Below are 15259 nucleotides of genomic sequence, written 5' to 3'. Positions count from 1 at the left end.
GTATCAAACCAATCTTTGTTTGGAGTCTTGTGATATGAACATGCAGAGTTTAAAATCCCTGCATCCATCAGCTTCTCCAAACTCGACATAACTGATAGCATATCTCCATCACCGCTCTCTGAATTTTCTTCTTCAACTATGTTTGCAGACTTTATCAAACTACCTTTATTCTCTGTAATATATTTATTTATTTTTGGACAATCTCTCTTGATATGACCTTTGCCTCCACATTTGTAGCGCGTGATCACCTTCTTCCTTCTCGATTTAGAACGAGCCTTGTTGCTGTTACCCGATCCATGTCGAGATTTACTCCTACCACGCTCTTGGTTGCAATTTACCACAAGCCCTTCTCCTTGAGAAACTTCATCGCTTGTTTTCTTCCTTTGGTGAAAACCTAGCAGCGCACTTGTAATCTCCTCCAATTTGAGAGTTTCCTTACCCACATCAAAATAGTAAACAAATTCTCGTACGTATGAGATGAATGTAGAGAATTCAACAACATTATCGCCTTGTCTTCATCTTCGATCTTCACATCAACCCGCTTCAAATCACTTACAATTTGGTTGAATACGTTGATGTGCTGGCTCAGATCGGTTCCTTCTGTCATCTTCAGCTCAAATAATTTATGCTTGAAATACAGCTTGTTTGTTAATGACTTTAACATGTACCGACTTTTCAGCTTTTGCCAAACTACCACCGATAACTTCTCGTCCATAACATCGTACATCACGTCATTCGTAAGACAAAGCCTGATTGTTGCTACTGTCTTCGCCTGAAATTCTTCCCAATCTGATCTCTCCATTCTTTCCGACTTTCTTTCTCCTAGCGCCTTCACCATGCCTTGTTGCACCAACAAGTCCTTGACTCTTCTCTGCCATAATCCAAAGTTTTTGGTTCTGTCAAACTTCACCATATCAAACTTCGCAGAAGTCATCCTCGACATGTTGAAGAAATCCGCCAAAAAGTTGCAGCTCTGATACCAATTATTGTGCAAAGAGAGGGCAACACCTCTTAACCTTTAAAACGCGAAAGAAGAGGAAGAGAGAAAAAAGATCGCGTGGAGCAACAAGACAAAGACACACAAAAGGAGAGCAAACACGAGGAAGGAGAAGAAGAGAAAGAAAATGAGTTACCGTGGTTCGATGGCCTGCCTACTCCACAAAATGACCGAAGCTTTATTAGAATTTTCTCTACACAAGAGAATCACATCTAATGATTCTTGTGTTTGTTGTTGTACAATAGATTTACAATAACCCCTATAAATAATGCACAAACCTAGACTCAGTAAAATCATAACAGAATTTTATTATGAAAAATCGTAACAGAATTCTGTTATGAAAAATCATAACAAAATTTTATTATATAAAATCGTAACAGAATTTTATTATGAAAAATCTTAATAAAATTTTCTTTCATAACATCTATCGCATTGCCCTCATCCAAATATGAGCCACCCGTCAACAAATACATATTAAAGAATCTCTCTAAACACATAAGTTCACCATGTTCGAAAATCTAGAATGGTTGATATGTTAAGAAAAGAAAATGAGTCGTGACTACAATTACTTATATAGGTTTAAAAGTATACACTTTAAAATGATTGTTGACCAACACTTAGTGTCCTGATCCTTTAAAGTCAACTGTAAACTTGTAGACCCCAAACACATAGGTGGTTAATAAAAGTTTCTTAAGGAAGTGTCAGGTTAAAAGGGAGATTTATTTGAAAGACAAATTTAATCACATAAAATAGTTAAAAAATACTTTGAAAATATTTTAAAAATTCACCTTCAAACTTTTATAATTTTAACATGAGTTTTCCAAAATTCTTGTAAAAACTTCCTTTTGAAAATTCTTTAACAAAAATGTTTGAAATTATTTTTAAAAATATTTTGAAAATAGTTTAAGTATTCTTTTGATTTGAATCAACCCCCAAGATACATAGGAAGTGTTCCTTGTAGTTAACAAGGATTCCTAAGAATATGTCAAGTTGAGGTGGAGTCTTGATTGAAAGATTAAATATAATTTTTAAAATTTATTCAAAAAACACTTTGGCAAATCTTTGAAACTGTGTTTGAAAAATTATTTTTGAAAATTACTTTTAAAATCTTTTAAGAAATACTTTGTTGTAAAACTCTTAGTTTAAAAAATTATTTAGAATATTACTTTGAAAATTTTCTTTTAAAATTTTATGAAAAACATTTGCAACATGTCTTTGAAAAATACTTGAAAAATTTTTTGAAAAAAAAATATATTTTGAAAACTAACGGTTAAAAGTTGTCTCAAAAACTAACTTTAAAAACTTATCTTGAAAGTTCCCTTTAACAACTACTCTGGAAAATTATTCTTTAAAAATATTTTTTTTCAAACACTTAATTATGTCTTTCAAATGGTATTGTTGGTACAAAATCTAAATGAAGGGTGTTGTGTTCAAGGATGTCCACATATCTCCACAATCACATGATATTGTCCACTTTGGACCTAGGCCCTCATGACTTTACTTTTGGACTTTCTCTAAAAGGCCTCATGTTAATGGAGATATCCTACATCCTTTTAAATTCATGATCTTTCCCAAATCTTTTCAATGTGGGACTTTAATTGAACCCCAACAATCCTCCCCTCAAACAAAGAACCACAATTACTCTCATGGTCCAGGCCTCTCCATGAACATCTGGTCACCCTAACCTACTCTGGGCCTCCCCGCAAGCATCTGCATCCGGTCACTCTTGACCTGCTTTGTGCCTCCCCGCGAGCATCCGGTCACCCTGACCTACTCACCTCCCCGCAAGTATCCGGTCACCTTGACCTGCTCAAGGCCTCTCCACAAGTATCCAGTCATCTTGACCTGCTCTGGGCCTCCCCGCGAACATCCGGTCAGCCTGACCTACTTTGGGTATCCCTACGAACATTCGGTCACCTTGACCTGCTTCAAGCCTCCTTGCGAGCATCCGGTCACCCAGACCTACTTGCCTCCCTGCAAGCATCTGGTCAACCTGACCTACCCGGGCCCACCCTCAACTTCGTTCAAGGTCACCCCACATTGCATCCGGTCTGAACCATGACTCTGATACTATTTGTTAGGCTCAAGGATGTCCACATATCTTCACAATGACATGATATTATCCACTTTGGGCCTAGGCTCTCATAACTTTACTCTTGAGCTCTTCCCAAAATGCCTCATACCCATGGAGATATCCTACATTCATTTAAACCCATGATCTTTTCTAAATATTTTCAATGTAGGACTTTGATTGAACCCCAATAGAGGGTAACATCTAGTTTATATATTTTTGATATGTGTCAAAGGGAAGGAGTGATCTTAAGTTAGAAAAGTTAATCTTAAGTTCGGAAAGTTAAAATATTTCTAAATCTCCTAAACTTTTCTAATCTCTCAAACTTTAAGATAGAACCCTTAAAGACCCAAGCTAAACTTAAGAAAATTATTAAACATCAAAAATAGGGGAGATTGTTGGTGTAATCGACCTCTAAGATTTTGATGTTTGGCAATGTACCTAAGTCTAGTTAGTTTGCCCAAGGGTTGATCCAAACAGGACTTGATATTTAGAAGAGAGAAGTCTAATCAGGACTAGATAACTAGCAATGATAAGTCTTAACCGAAGGATAGGCAGGTGAGAAGTCTACTGAGTGATCAGTCCTAATTGGAGGTTAGGTAATGGGAAGTCCTGGTAAGTGAAGTCGGTCCCTTGTGAGTGAAGGTAGGTGGTGGAAGTCCCGATAAGTGAAGCCGGGTCCAAGTGAGTGAAGATAGTAGTGGAAGTTCTGGTGAGTAAAGCTGGGTCCTAGTGAGTGAAGTTAGGTGGTAGAAGTTCTTATGAGTGAAGCTAGAAAATGGAAGTCCTAGTGAGTGAAGTTGGGCAACTCTAGAGGGAGGCAGCCCTAGGTTATATGTGACTGACTGGTTTTCGGTCGACCACGTACGATTGACCAGACCAGCGAATCTTGAAATCTATTAACATTATTTTACTTTACTATTTTATTTATTGTGTTAACTCAATATTACAAGTAAGTCTTAGTAGATCAGCTTGGTCAGATACTAAACAAGACCAAAGAAAATTCAAACATATCTGGAGGATCAAATATTTGACAGGTAAGTGGAGGTAAGTCACTAGAGGAGAGTGACTATATGAGGACACACCACGGTTGAGGGGACAGTAGACGTAGGTCTAATTTAGGTTCATTTCATAAACTTAAATTGAGATCTTGACTAAATCTTGGTCTGGACGACAGGATCTAAGCCATAAATTAATCATATTTTTACTGTGTTAACTTTATTTTACAGGTTAGATATTATCGTGTTGGACTAACTTAACTTGCAGGGCAGAAGGAACAAAAAGGCCTCCGGTGAATAGTACCCGAGGTGCCTTTAAGCATTGGAAGGTGCCTTCGTATTATTCATGGAAGGTGCCTTCGGTGCTATGGAAGGCGTCTTTCAAGGGATAAAATTCAGACTTCATTGCAGATAAGAAGCAATGAGCTTAGGATCAGATTTTACAGGTTGGAGGCGCCTTCAAAGCTATGGAAGGCACCTTTAAGATTATGGAAGGTGCCTTCCACACCCTTTAAATGGGTGTCTCGACCAAAGCTTCACACACAACTTACATACGAGCTTCTAAGAGTTCGATTGGATCTCCGACTGCTCTAGCTTCCTACAGCTACTCTGCTACGATATTGCTATGCCCTACTACTACTCAGGAGTTGTCCAATATCAAGCTTGATCAGATAATTTTCGAAGGTGTTGGGTAACGAATTATGATTTTGTACTTAATTATTGCAAAAGGAAAGTGAAGCATGTTGTCCTATTCTTTCTCTTGTACTTGATCCCCTCTTCTAGCGGTTCTGGAAGAGGTGTTTTAATGGATTATCAGTCAATAGGTCCGTGGGACCTGAGTCTTGGAGTAAGAGTCACCGAAGGCTCCGAACTATGGCTCTTGCCTTTCTGTTTCTATTTTTGTGTTGAACTTTCCGCTGCATACTTTGATTTCAAAACCTAAAAGATAAGATTTTTGAAAACCATGTGATTCACCCCTTTCTCATGTGAGTCTCGATTTAATACTTCCTTCTCGTCTGCCAGCGTACTCTTCTGCAGCACCTTGTCCATCAGATGCACCGAGCCTGTCAACTCCCTTCCCATGCCATTCTTCTCGCGAGTTGTGTCTTTCGCTTAACCTTTTGTGTTCCTAAGCTCTTGTTAGTTTTTGAGGGATGCCCTAAGGCATCATCTTATAGTTTTTACTATTTATTTGATAAATATAGATTCACTATTTGGGTGCACATTCTCTATGTGTATGATTGGATCTTAAACGCATATACTGAATGTCTGCGATATGATTCATAGCATGAGAGAACTTGTGATTGGATCACAACTTGTCAGTATCTCTACATGTACAATTATGAATATATTGGAATATTCCCTAGTCGATGAATTTATGAGTTCAGACATCATCAATTCTGATAGAGTAGCACAGGTTATACTCCTTGGTATAACCAAGCAATCATTTCTCACTAGCTAGAGACATTGGGATGTCGAGAGTTAAATGAGTTGAGATCGTGACTAGATTCCGGTCTCGAAGAGACGAAATCTAATTACTACTCTATTCTACTATAATTGTGCTAACTTCTGTTTTGCAGGGTAGTTTAGCTATTATTTTGTCTTAGACTAACTCTTTCTTGCAGAAGAAGGACTTTCTTGAGAAAGGTGGTATGGGCGTCCGGAAGGGATCCGGGCGCCTAGAAGGTAAATTTTATCCCCGCAAGTCGTCACAACGTGGAGCTCGCTGGCTGGCTAAGCTACGTCACAGTCTAGGCACTTGGAAGGGATTCGGGTGCTTGGAGCCTCCTATATAAGGAGGGTGAGCCTGAAGCAAACAACAACGACGACGACAACATCTTCTCTACTGCGATGTGCCCCTGGACGCTGCGAAGCCTCTCCGACAACGTGCTGCTTTTTCTTTCTTTATTATTATCGATATTTCTTCTTTAAAGTTCTTGTATTTTCATTTGTAATATTTTTACGAACTATTAGTGATTGCCCAACGAAAGCACTCGACGAGTGCGGGCCTTGGAGTAGGAGTTGACCAAGGCTCTGAATCAAGTAAATCGGTTCTTGTTAGCATTATTCTCTTTCTTTTCCGCTGCGTACTCGCTACGAATTTTTTGATCGATATTCACCCCCTATCGACTTTCACAATCCAACAAGTGATATCAGAGCAGGTACCGCTCTGAATTGGTGCAACCACCAATCATGCAAAGGAAGTCTTTTTTAAAGAAAAATTAGATATCATTTTTCCCCACCAAAAGTATTTTTGAAAAATTCATTTTCATTTGTTCATAGTTGATTAGTGTTGACAAAATATCGCGTTTAATAAAATTTATAATAATATTTTTTATTAATGTTTTATTAATTTTTAAAAAAATATATTTGTTCACGCATATTTCTTTATCTCCCGCATTGCTTACCCCAACATAAAGTCTTGGAAATTGTTTTTTATCTATTTTTTACAAATATAGCAATGTCTATTCAAGAAGGACGGAGCATCCATGAACCACCACCATACAATCAAGAAGATTTCAACTACTGGAGGCGAGGAATGAAATGATTCTTAGAAAGCCTAAATTTCGATAATGTACTGATATTGAGAAAATCTTCTCGGGACTCAGAATTGAATGAAAATGTAACTAAAGTTATTTGTAATATTCTACCTAACAATGTTTTATGCAGATTAGAAAAGTACAAGAATGCATATGAGCTTTGGACCCAGTTAATCAAGCTACACGAGGAGATTTTAAAGCTAGAGGATTAAGTCAAAATCAAATCTGAACTCGAGTCAAATCCAATCGAAAAGCCTACTGAATTAGGGGTTGGGCTCAAGGTTAGTAATATTTACCAAAATACCCTTGCTAATAGTAGTTTAAAAAATATCCATGTTAATTTGGATATTTCTGAAAATATACGTGAAATAGTGTATTTGATAATACATGCAAAAATACCCCTAGTATATTGCCTGATAAAATAAATCTAATTAATTTAGAAAATTCAAAAAATCAAAAAATAATTAATAACTCTAAAAATTCAAATGATAATCAAATAAATTTGAATGACTCCACCTCTAAGAAAAATTCAACTAATAATATTAAAAATATTACTTTACACAAAAATTTAAATAAATTAACAAATTCATAAAAGTTAAATATTAAAATTTCAAATTTAAACTTAAATAAATCAGAAAATTCAAATGATAATGATGACTTAAAAATTCAAATTAAATTAAATTTAAAACTAAATTAAAAATTCAATTTCAAAGTATTTATTTAAAAAAAATATTTTAACTTAAAAGAGTAGTTTTTTAAAAAAATATTTAACTTAAAAAAAAATATTTTGACTTTAAAATGATTTTAAAAATTATTTTTAAAAATAATTTTAACTAAAAAATTAATTTAATTTAAAAATAATTATTATTTAAAAATTATATTATTTAAAAATTATTTTAAAAATTATTTTAACTTAAAAATTATTTTAAAAACTATTTTAATAAAAAAATTATTTTAAGAATCATTTTAACTAAAATATAATTTTAATTAAAAAGTATTTTAAAATTATTCTAATTTTTAAAAATTTATTTTTAAAAATTTTTTTTTAAATTTAAAATTTTTTTATTTAAAAATTATTTTTAAAACAATTATTATTTAAAAATTATTTTAACTTAAAAATTATTTTAATTAAAAAATTATTTTTTAAAAAATTATTTTTTAAAAAATTATTATTTAAAAATTATTTTAACTAAAAATTTATTTAAATTTAAAAAATTATTTTATAAATTATTTTAACTTAAAAATTATTTTAATTTTAAAAATTATTTTAATTTTAAAAAATATTTTAATTTAAAAATTATTCTAAAAAATTATTATCTAAAAATTATTTTAACTTAAAAATTATTATAATTTAAAAAATATTTTAATTTAAAAAATTATTATAATTTAAAAATTATTTTAATTTAAAAAATTATTTGAAAAGTATTTTAAAAAATTATTTTAACTTTAAAAATTATTTTAATTTAAACATTATTTTAAAAATTTATTATTTAAAAAATATTTTAAAATTTATTTTATCTTAAAAATGTATTTTAACTTAGAAAAATTATTTTAAAAAAAGTTATTTTAAATTGAAAATTATTTTAATTAAAAAAATTATTTTAAAGATTATTTTAACTTAAAAATGATTTTAACTTAAAAATTATTTTAATTTAAAATAATTATTTAAAAAATTATTTTAACTTTAAAAAATATTTTTTTAAAAAAATATTATATAAAAATTATTTTAACTTTAAAAATTATTTTAAAAATTATTTTAACCTATTTTTTAAAAAAAAATAATTTTAACTTAAAAATTCTTTTAAAAAAATATTTTAACTTTAAAATTCTTTTAATTTAAAAATTATTTTAACTTAAAAATTCTTTAAAAAATTATTTTAACTTAATAATTCTTTTGAAAATTATTTTAACTTTAAAATTCTTTTAAAAAATGTTTTGACTTTAAAATTATTTTAAAAAATATTTTAATTTAAAAATTGTTTTAAAAATTATTTTAACTTTAAAATTTTTTTAAAAATAATTTTAACTTAAAAATTATTTTAAAATCTATTTTAAGTTAAAACTTACTTTAAAAACTTTTTAAAATTAAAAATTATTTTTAAAAAACTTGTTTTAAAATTATTTCAATTACTTAACTTAAAATTTACTTAAAAATAATTAATTTAAAAATTAACTTAAAAAAATCAAATTAAGAAATTAATCTTAAAAATCAAATTAAAATAAACTTAAGACTTAAAGTTAAAATTTAAATTAAACTTAACTAAAACAACAACATCAACAACCAAGCCCTTTTCCACTAGGTGGGGTCGGTTATATGAATCATTTTACGCCATTGAGCTCTATCTCCTATTATATCATCATCTATTTTTAAATAAATTTTATCTTGTTTATTATTGTTAACCAAGTCTTTTTTGGTATTCCTCTTCCTCATTTGATATGTTTGTTTATCATAATTTCACATCGCCTAACTAGAGCATTTATTGATCGTCTAAGTACATGTCCGTACTATCTTAAACGTGTCTCTCGGAGTTTTTTCTCAATAGATGCAACTCTGACTTTCTCTCTAATGCTCTCATTTCTTATTTTGTCCATCCTCGTATGCCCACATATATACCTTAACATTCTCATCTTTGTAACTCTCATCTTCTGCTCATGTGCTTAAGTCATAGCCCAACATTCAGCTCCATATAACATAGTAGGTCTAACTACGGTTTTATAGAACTTACCTTTAAGTTTAAGAGGTGCTTTACGGTCACATAAAACACTCGACGCTCCCCTCCACTTCACCCATCCTGCTTGTATTCTATGTAAGACATCTCTCTCAATCCCTCCATCATTTTGCAAAAATGATCATAAATATTTAAATCTCTCGGTTCCGGGCAACTCGTCCTCTCATATCTTAACAATTGTTTCATTACTTCTAATATTGCTAAACTTAAATTCCATATATTCTGTCTTTAATCTACTAAGCTTAAAACATTTCCCTTCTAGTGTTTCCCTCCAAGATTCTAATTTAGTATTTACTCCTTCACGTGTTTCATCTACCAAAATAATATTATCAGCAAACAACATGCACCATGGTACTGTGTTTTGAATGTGTGCAGTGAGTTCGCCCATAATTAGTGTAAAAAGATAGGGACTTAGAGTTGATCCTTGATGCAACCCTATCTTTATTGGAAATGCTTCAGTTACTCTGCCTAAAGTCTTTACTCTGGTCATTACATCCTCATACATATCCTTAATTAGTTCAATATATGCTACGCTAACAGGTCTCTTTTCTAAAATTCTACATATAATTTCTCTTGGGACTCTATCATAAGCTTTTTCTAAGTCAATGAATATCATGTGTAGATCTTGTTTTTGCTCTCGATATTTTTCAATTAATTGTCTAAGGAGATGTATAGCTTCTATTGTTGACCTTCCAGGCATGAACCCAAATTGATTTTCTGTCACTGTGGTCTCCTTCCTTAATCTTTTTTCTATTACTTTTTCCCAAAGTTTCATAGTATGACTCATTAGTTTAATACCTCAATAGTTTGCACAATTTTGTATGTCTCCCTTGTTCTTATATAAGGGAACTAGAGTATTTATCCTCCATTGATCAGACATTTTTTTCGTTTTCAATATCATGTTAAATAATTTTGTAAATCATTCAATACCTTGTTTCCCTAAGTACTTCCATACCTCTATCGGAATATCATTTGGTCCAACAGCTTTTCCAATGTACATCTCGTTTAAAGTTTGTTTTACTTCTGAAATTTGAATTCTACGATAAAAATTAAAATTTATATGCTCATTTGACCTACTTAAATTACCTAAGTTAAGTTGATCACCTAAACCTTCATTAAAAAGTTGATGAAAATACCTCTTCCACCGCTCTTTTATTTCTCCATCGTTTACTAATACCCTATTACATTCATCTTTAATACATTTTATTTGGCTAATATCTCTTGTTTTCCTTTATCTCACTTTAGCTATTCTATAAATGTCTCTTTCCCCTTCTTTTGTATCCAATTTTTGATATAACTGTTCAAAAGTTTCATTTTTTTCTTCACTCACTACTTTCTTAGCTTCTTTCTTGGCTATTGTATATTTTTTTAAGTTTTCTTTATTCTTACAAATATATAATTCCTTATAAGCTATTCGTTTTTTCTTCACTTTCTCTTGTACTTTCTCATTCCACCATCAAGATTCTTTACTTAGTGGTGCATGTCCCTTTGACTCACCGAGTGCACTTTTAGCTACTATTTTCAACTTTGATATCATCTTATCCCATGTTGTATTAGAGTAATCGAATATTTCACCTAATACTTGTACTTCTACCTTCTCCTTAAATATATTTTGCTTTCCATCCTTTAACTCTTAGCTAATGCTTGTACTCTAGAGTATGAGTCATCCACAATAATTGTGATACACACTCTCCCATGGCACTATATTCCGCTTCGGTTGTGGAGAGTGCTACACAATGTTATTTTCTACTTGACCAACTTACTAGAGAGGATCCTAGAAATTGACAACTACCACTAGTACCACTAGTACCTTTGGTATACTAAGGTAGGGGTTTTTTTCAATGATTGCGTTTACCTCCAATCGTGGAGTCTTCCGAGCGCTCATAGCCTCAGACTTGACCATCTCGATGTAGCATCGGCGAGCACCCAGCTAATCACCCTTGACCTCGCCCACCCGGTCATCTACCGGGAACTTGATTTTCTGGCAGTAGGTAGATACTACCGCCCGAAACTCGTTGAGGGTCGGTCGGCCCAATATGATGTTGTAGGCCAATGACGCGTCCACTATGATGATGTTGGTGGTCCTGGTTCTCCTCAGCAGCTCGTCTCCGAGCGAGATGGCCAGACGGGCTTGTCCGAGCGATAGTACCTCATTCCCTGTGAACCCATACAGCGGGGTCGTCATGGGTAGCAGCTCACTTCAATCAATTTGTAACTGATCGAACGCCTTCTTGAAAATAATATTCATCGTACTCCTTGTATCAAGAAAAGTTTGATGAATTGTGTAGTTAGCGATTACCGCTCAGATAATCAGCACGTCATCGTGGGGGATCTCCACCCCCTCCAAGTTGCTGGGGCCAAAGTTGATCTAGGGTCCTTCGACCTTCTCCTTGTTACATCCTACAGCATCAGTCTCCAACCGCCAAGCATACGACTTCTTTACTCTATTGGAGTCACCGCCGGTCGGTCCTCCGACTATCATGTCTATCCCTCCTCGGTAAGCATTATTTTTACTTTCCTATTCCTAAGCGGTTGGTCTATTTCACTTGGCCGGGGCTTGGGAGGGGTTGGTGTCATCGCTTTGCTGATGTTGGTGGTGTCGCTAGGGCGCCCTTCTGTCGTCTTCTCATCGCTCCACAGAGCGATGTCTTTGTTGCCGATCGGGAGAAGGCGATCGTCGGCGGCATCCTCTTGGGGTTGTTCGACTGACGATTGGTGTCAGTCGCGGTAATCCCGTGTGTTGTGAGTCGTCGACTGGTGGAACAAACAAAACATCGGCATCCATACGTTTCCCTTTGACGCCTTCAGTCGATCGGAAGCCATATGCTATACGGCATGTGTCCTGATCTCTTGGTGCGGCCACGCTCCTTCAGCCCTCGGCCCCTTGGGCGACTAATGGCTGCTTAACGGTTGGCGCTCGGTCGGCGTCGAATGTTCGATCGACACCTCCTTTCTTCTGGCCGCCTAGGATTCTTCCACATTGATATATTCGTTGGCCTTCTTGAGCATGTGGTCGAAGTCCTGGGCGGCTTTCTGATGAGCGACCAGAAAAAATCTCCTTCGGTGAGCCCCTAAGTGAAGGCGTTCATCATTGTCTCGGACGAGACCGAAGGGATATCCATGGGCACTTGGTTGAAGCGCTGAATGTACGCTCGGAGAGCTTCCTTGGGCCCTTGCTTTAGGGCAAAGAGGTTGACGTTCATCTTCTGGTAGCGTCGGCTGCTGGCGAAATGGTGCTGGAAAGTGGCTCGGAAGTTTTTGAAGCTCCGTATTTAGCCGTCTGACAGTCTTCTGAACCAGCGCTGCACCGATTCGGAGAGAGTCGTGAGGAAGACTCGGCACTTCACTCCATTGGTATATTGGTGCAGCGTGGCTTCGTTATCGAACCGATCTAGATGGTCATCTGGATCAGTCGCCAGTGGGGTGTTGTGCCTGGGCAGAGGATCTTGTAAGATCTCCTCTGAGAACTGCCGGTTGATCCATTCGGGAGATGCATTGCTTCGGGGTGCCTTGCCTTTCCGTGCATCCCGGACAGGAGCATCATTCGAAGACGATCCTCGTTCTTGATACGCCTGAGATATCTCCGAGGGATTTTGGAACAAAGCTTGATGGAAGGGGATCGGCGCGGGCGACGCTTCCCCCTGTGTGCCAGTCGGCCTTCGGTTTTGGCCCCACATGAAGATTTGTTGCGCTTGATCTTCGGGCCCCGTTCGTCTACTGGCTGCCGATATTGCAGGTTGTGTCGCTTACTGATCGACTAACGCCTGTTGTTGCTGCTACTCGATCATCTTCACCGCTCGGGCTTGAACGAGCATCTCGAGCTCTTCTTGGGTGAGTGTCACGGTGGTGAGTCGTCCAACGTCCTCCATCTTCTCGGCTCGGATGCAGGTGATGTTCCCATAGACGACGCCAAATGTGATCCTGTCCGAAAGTCGAAGAGACAGAAAGCTAGGGATGTGGCGCTCACGCTGACCTCCTGTAGACTCCGCGCGAATCTGCAACACAGACTACATCAGTGCTGAGCCTACATCAGTGCCGAGCCAGGGAAGGGGTCCCCGAAGTTAGCCCTCCGACGCTCAAGTCAGTCACTAGCGATGAAGCGCAAAGCGGGGCAACAAGAAGACTATTGTAGCGTAAATAGTTAATATCGCATACCTCCGTTGATGCTTGGACTGCCTTTTATATAGAGCTTCGGTAGCGCGCGTGCATGCTTCCCAAGGCGAGCATGCATCTCAAAGCTTTCTCTGAAAAGATTTGTTAGTAAAGTGTCCCTGACACAGTACTTTAATAGGTCGAGCATATCTCTGAAGTGACAGTGGAACCTTTCACCGTACGATATTCTGGCAACCCATGCCCGGTGTCGGCGACACCAATTCTTAAAAGGATGTTGAGGGATATCAAAGTACTGTACCACCAGGCTGAGCTGGTTGGCCGCTTGGCCGTCTATTCGCTGCTCTAGTGCCCCGTCCGGTCCGCCGGAACTTCGATACTCGTCTGCTTGAACGAAGTCCCACTCTTCCACTGCCGAGTCATGCTGTCAGACCAAGCGGGGTAGCCGTTCGGCCGAAGTTGAACTTTGTCGATGTCAGGCTTTGCTGTCTGGCCGAGTGGGGCAGCTGCTCGGCTCGGCTCCTACACATCGTTCTTCCTTGAGCGTCAATTGTTTGAATGCTCCCCGTGTCGAAGGTGATGGTGGATCAGATCCTTCTCCTCGATCGGGGCATGCCTTGCTTGACCGGCCGATGCCTTATACGCATTGACCACCTTGACTTTGACCTCCTTTGACCTCCACCGTGGCAACAGGATGGGGCCCCTCATCATCACCACATCGACCCTTAATAATTTTCTAAATTTGAGATAGTAAGATTTGAACATGCAAAATTTTTAAAAATTTCTATTTGTTCTTTTAATTTTTATTTTCAATTTTAAGTTTATCAAATTCTTTTAGTGAGCATACTTTAGCTAAAATTGTTTTCAAATTCATATTTTCCTTTTTCAAATTTATATTCTTAATTTTAAGCTTATATAAATATTTGGACATAGACTTTATTCCTAAATATAATTGATCAGGAGGTAAGAGACATACCTTACTTATCACATCGGATCTGAAAGTGGATTCTCCTCCTGCATCGCTGCATTCATCTGATGTGGCTCCTCCTTCATTGATGCTAACTTCCGAATTGCTTGGTTCTTCGTGATTAGCCATCAGTGCTAGTTTAGCATAGACTTCTATCTCAGATTCGGATGAAGAACTTTTATCCCAAGTGACCTTGAGATTCTTGTGCTTGTTTCGCCTTGGCTCTTTGTCTTTCTCCATTTTGAGCTCTGGGCAATCATCTTTTACGTGTCATTCTTTTTGATAATTATAGTATCGAATCTTTCTTTTGCTTGTTGGATTTTTCCTGATCTGCATCTCTTTAAATTTATTAGATTTATTTTTTTTAAAAACTTCCTTACCATATACGTTTCTTGGTCTCTATCAAGATCTGAGTTTGACTCAGGTTTGCCCTTCTGGTTGGCTCTTAGTGTCAAGTTCTGGCTTGAGTCTTTTCTTGCACCTGCACATCTAGATTCGTATAATTCTAATGTCGAAAAGAGACCTTCTAGCGTACTTACCTCTAGGTCTTTTGATATATAGTATGCGTCTATGATCAAGGAGCACTCTAGAGTTTTTGAAAAGACGTCGAGTGCATAGCGGACTAAGTTCCGGTTGGTCACCGTTTCACCGAGATTGATCAATTCAGTGATCAACTCCTTGATCTTCACGTGTAGTTGAGCTACCGTCTCATCATTTTTCAGACGGAGGTTTGTCAATTTATTTTAAAAAATGTCTCGTCGTGTAAGCTTTACTTCGGATGTACCTTCATGGAACTTAAGGAATTTTTCCCATAGTTCTTTGGCTGAGGAGTATTTTCTGATGCGGT

Source organism: Zingiber officinale, chromosome 4B (genome assembly GCF_018446385.1).
Source record: "Zingiber officinale cultivar Zhangliang chromosome 4B, Zo_v1.1, whole genome shotgun sequence".
NCBI lineage: Eukaryota > Viridiplantae > Streptophyta > Magnoliopsida > Zingiberales > Zingiberaceae > Zingiber > Zingiber officinale.
The sequence above is the reverse complement of the archived record's forward strand: the minus strand, read 5'-3'. Positions refer to the sequence as shown.